The 5000-nt window shown below is 52.7% G+C and overlaps 1 non-coding gene across 1 annotated transcript in view; it reads right to left on the reverse strand.

Moving 5' to 3' along the window:
• Window positions 1-1622, reverse strand: part of LOC126149506 (small subunit ribosomal RNA) — a 1909-nt gene extending 287 nt beyond the window's left edge. Inside the window, exon 1 of the ribosomal RNA XR_007530945.1 lies at window positions 1-1622. This exon is cut by the window's left edge and continues 287 nt beyond it. This is a non-coding gene — a ribosomal RNA (small subunit ribosomal RNA).
• Between the last annotated feature and the right edge of the window lie 3378 nt (window positions 1623-5000).

Genomic DNA, 5000 nt, shown 5'->3' on the forward strand with positions numbered 1-5000 from the left:
TTACCCCGACCTTTCGGCCTAGGAAGACACGCTGATTCCTTCAGTGTAGCGCGCGTGCGGCCCAGAACATCTAAGGGCATCACAGACCTGTTATTGCTCAATCTCGTGCGGCTAGAAGCCGCCTGTCCCTCTAAGAAGAAAAGTAATCGCTGACAGCACGAAGGATGTCACGCGACTAGTTAGCAGGCTAGAGTCTCGTTCGTTATCGGAATTAACCAGACAAATCGCTCCACCAACTAAGAACGGCCATGCACCACCACCCACCGAATCAAGAAAGAGCTATCAATCTGTCAATCCTTCCGGTGTCCGGGCCTGGTGAGGTTTCCCGTGTTGAGTCAAATTAAGCCGCAGGCTCCACTCCTGGTGGTGCCCTTCCGTCAATTCCTTTAAGTTTCAGCTTTGCAACCATACTTCCCCCGGAACCCAAAAGCTTTGGTTTCCCGGAGGCTGCCCGCCGAGTCATCGGAGGAACTGCGGCGGATCGCTGGCTGGCATCGTTTATGGTTAGAACTAGGGCGGTATCTGATCGCCTTCGAACCTCTAACTTTCGTTCTTGATTAATGAAAACATACTTGGCAAATGCTTTCGCTTCTGTTCGTCTTGCGACGATCCAAGAATTTCACCTCTAACGTCGCAATACGAATGCCCCCGCCTGTCCCTATTAATCATTACCTCGGGTTCCGAAAACCAACAAAATAGAACCGAGGTCCTATTCCATTATTCCATGCACACAGTATTCAGGCGGGCTTGCCTGCTTTAAGCACTCTAATTTGTTCAAAGTAAACGTGCCGGCCCACCCAGACACTCAATAAAGAGCACCTTGGTAGGATTTCAACGGGGTCCGCCTCGGGACGCACGAACACGCACGAGGCGGTCGCACGCCTTCGGCTCGCCCCACCGGCAGGACGTCCCACGATACATGCCAGTTAAACACCGACGGGCGGTGAACCAACAGCGTGGGACACAAATCCAACTACGAGCTTTTTAACCGCAACAACTTTAATATACGCTATTGGAGCTGGAATTACCGCGGCTGCTGGCACCAGACTTGCCCTCCAATAGATACTCGTTAAAGGATTTAAAGTGTACTCATTCCGATTACGGGGCCTCGGATGAGTCCCGTATCGTTATTTTTCGTCACTACCTCCCCGTGCCGGGAGTGGGTAATTTGCGCGCCTGCTGCCTTCCTTGGATGTGGTAGCCGTTTCTCAGGCTCCCTCTCCGGAATCGAACTCTGATTCCCCGTTACCCGTTACAACCATGGTAGGCGCAGAACCTACCATCGACAGTTGATAAGGCAGACATTTGAAAGATGCGTCGCCGGTACGAGGACCGTGCGATCAGCCCAAAGTTATTCAGAGTCACCAAGGCAAACGGACCGGACGAGCCGACCGATTGGTTTTGATCTAATAAAAGCGTCCCTTCCATCTCTGGTCGGGACTCTGTTTGCATGTATTAGCTCTAGAATTACCACAGTTATCCAAGTAACGTGGGTACGATCTAAGGAACCATAACTGATTTAATGAGCCATTCGCGGTTTCACCTTAATGCGGCTTGTACTGAGACATGCATGGCTTAATCTTTGAGACAAGCATATGACTACTGGCAGGATCAACCAGGGAGCTGCGTCAACTAGAGCTGAGCAGCCGGCCGCCCGGGAGTGTGTCCCAGAGGCCCGCGCGAACACGCAAGCGTCCGCTCAATTATTCTGCAAACAGGAGGAGGCTGAGCTCCCCTGCACAATACACCTCGAAACCCTCTCAGGTCCCGGCGGCGCGCAGCGCCGTCCTAAGTACTTGGTCGGGTTCGAGAGAGGCGCAATCGCCCGGAGTTAGGCGAGTAGACGCTTTAGGTGCGACCACCCGTGCTCCCAACTGAGCTTGCCGCTGCCGACAGAGGCCCGGGAGCGTGCTGTCGTGGCATTGCCGGCGGGAGACAACACGCGCCACCTACGGTGACCGGCAGCTCCAACGCCAGCGCCACAGAAGGGCAAAGGCCCCACGTGGGTGCCGAAGCGAACTCTCCCAGCACAGCGCACGTGCCAACACGTCTGCACAACTGCGATACAAACCACCAGCGAGAACCGCTGGGGCGACCGAGCAGCAGACGGCGTCGCGGCGCCGAGTGCCGGGCGGCGGCGCATCCTCAACGCACACAGTCCTCAATCGGACCAGCACACTGCAGATGTCCACCGCGCTTCGCACCGGGCCGGCGAGGACCCACTTTGGCTGCACGGCGCCGCGCGCAGGGTGCCCCGGCGCGCAGCTGCGCCGCCTGCCGCGTCCGTCGGCCGGCGCGCCTGCCACTGGGCGCCCCCACCAGCCGGCTGTAGCGCGTGCGCCCACGCACCGCGCGGCCAGCACGCCGGGCGGCCCCCCCTCACCGGCCGGGGACAGTCCCACCCACCCACAGCCGCGTATCGCTTCACACCCAGATTCACATTCACGTTCGTTGGTATGGTGGGGACCGCTTCGTAGCTGTACCGATCGTTGCCCTCACAGATGTACCTCCAGCAAGGACAACCGCACCACAACGGGTTACCAGTTGTTCATTTGCGTAACGTCACCAGTAAACGTACACGTCCATCCCCGTTTGCAAAGTCAACTATTATTGCATGCCTGCCTGTCAGGTGTCAAGACACACTACATCCGCTCACATCCACGCAACAAAATGTGCCCGACTAGAGGGCACGTGGAAGGTGCCCCCGTACGTATGCGATGTCCACTGCGCGACCAACTGTCAACCGGCCTCTGTAGCATGTCGCAGATGTGGAACGCGGGGCACCGTGCTATCACATTGTGTGAGAAGAGACTACTACGTCTGCATACACGCGCCACTACATGAACAGACGGCTCATGCTGATCGCCATCCACTGCGTCCATTACTCCCACACGTCTCTATGGCGTACCACACTGCAATGCAGCTGTTATGGGGAGATGACACGTAGCTGTGTACACAACATTCTGAGCGGGTTGCGGTTGGACAATACATTACTGTAACGTGTCATATGCCAATTACAGAGCAGGGTAAGGCACAACTTGGGTTAGGTTAAGGCACAACTTGGGTTAGGTTAAGGCACAACTTGGGTTAGGTTAAGGCACAACTTGGGTTAGGTTAAGGCACAACTTGGGTTAGGTTAAGGCACAACTTGGGTTAGGTTAAGGCACAACTTGGGTTAGGTTAAGGCACAACTTGGGTTAGGTTAAGGCACAACTTGGGTTAGGTTAAGGCACAACTTGGGTTAGGTTAAGGCACAACTTGGGTTAGGTTAAGGCACAACGTGGGTTAGGTTAAGGCACAACGTGGGTTAGGTTAAGGCACAACGTGGGTTAGGTTAAGGCACAACGTGGGTTAGGTTAAGGCACAACGTGGGTTAGGTTAAGGCACAACGTGGGTTAGGTTAAGGCACAACGTGGGTTAGGTTAAGGCACAACGTGGGTTAGGTTAAGGCACAACGTGGGTTAGGTTAAGGCACAACGTGGGTTAGGTTAAGGCACAACGTGGGTTAGGTTAAGGCACAACTTGGGGGTAGATTGCGGTGCAAATTGCGTTACATTGCGGTGCAAATTGCGTTACATTGCGGTGCAAATTGCGTTACATTGCGGTGCAAATTGCGTTACATTGCGGTGCAAATTGCGTTACATTGCGGTGCAAATTGCGTTACATTGCGGTGCAAATTGCGTTACATTGCGGTGCAAATTGCGTTACATTGCGGTGCAAATTGAGTTACATTGCGGTGCAAATTGAGTTACATTGCGGTGCAAATTGCGTTACATTGCGGTGCAAATTGCGTTACATTGCGGTGCAAATTGCGTTACATTGCGGTGCAAATTGAGTTACATTGCGGTGCAAATTGAGTTACATTGCGGTGCAAATTGAGTTACATTGCGGTGCAAATTGAGTTACATTGCGGTGCAAATTGAGTTACATTGTGGTGCAAATTGAGTTACATTGCGGTGCAAATTGAGTTACATTGCGGTGCAAATTGAGTTACATTGCGGTGCAAATTGAGGTAGGTTAAGGTGCAACACAGGTTAGGTTAAGGTGCAACATAGGTTAGGGTGCAAGATGGGTTAGGTTAAGGTGCAAGATGGGTTAGGTTAAGGTGCAAGATGGGTTAGGTTAAGGTGACATAGGTTAGGTTAAGGTGACATAGGTTAGGTTAAGGTGACATAGGTTAGGTTAAGGTGACATAGGTTAGGTTAAGGTGACATAGGTTAGGTTAAGGTGACATAGGTTAGGTTAAGGTGACATAGGTTAGGTTAAGGTGACATAGGTTAGGTTAAGGTGACATAGGTTAGGTTAAGGTGACATAGGTTAGGTTAAGGTACAAACTGGGTTGTGTTATGGTACACATTGCGTTGTAGTACAGTACACGTTAGGTTTGGGTACGGTACACAATGTGGTATGGGATGGCGTGTTGTGGGGGGGGGGGTGAGGTTCGTTGATATCGACCGTAGGACGTGGATGCCCGAGGCAGCGTCAGTGTGTCAAAGGAGTTATGTCACGTCGGGATGCGCTTTTCGCTAGTGAGAGGGGGCGAGCCGTGTCTGTGGTTGCGGCAGACCTGTGTGTTTCATTCCTGCCAGTGTGTTTGTGCTGTAAGACGAGGCAGTGTGGTGATGTTGGGTGCACCCCTGTGTAGGACATGTGTGGGTGTTGGTGGCTTCTCTGAGCAATTGTGGTTGTCGGACGAGTGGGGTATTCTGTTTTATGATTGGACCTCCCGGTCTGGTTATCATAGCGTAGTTGGTGTACTGTGGCGGATAGGATGCACCGGACGTTGGTCCATGCTGGTGCTTAGTTGTTGTATCTGTGTCTGTTACAGGCAGAGAGTAGTGTGTGATAGAGTGTGTGGCTGACGTGTGGTTCATTTTGTGTGTACGGACGTTCAGCATGTATAGGGGCATTTGCGTATATAATCTATCTATGTGGGCCTGCATAGTTTACTGAGCAGTGCTGTGAGGTGACTGAACTACGAGTGACGTACTGATTTACAG

This window comes from Schistocerca cancellata, unplaced genomic scaffold, assembly GCF_023864275.1.
Source record: "Schistocerca cancellata isolate TAMUIC-IGC-003103 unplaced genomic scaffold, iqSchCanc2.1 HiC_scaffold_932, whole genome shotgun sequence".
In the NCBI taxonomy this organism is placed as follows: domain Eukaryota; kingdom Metazoa; phylum Arthropoda; class Insecta; order Orthoptera; family Acrididae; genus Schistocerca; species Schistocerca cancellata.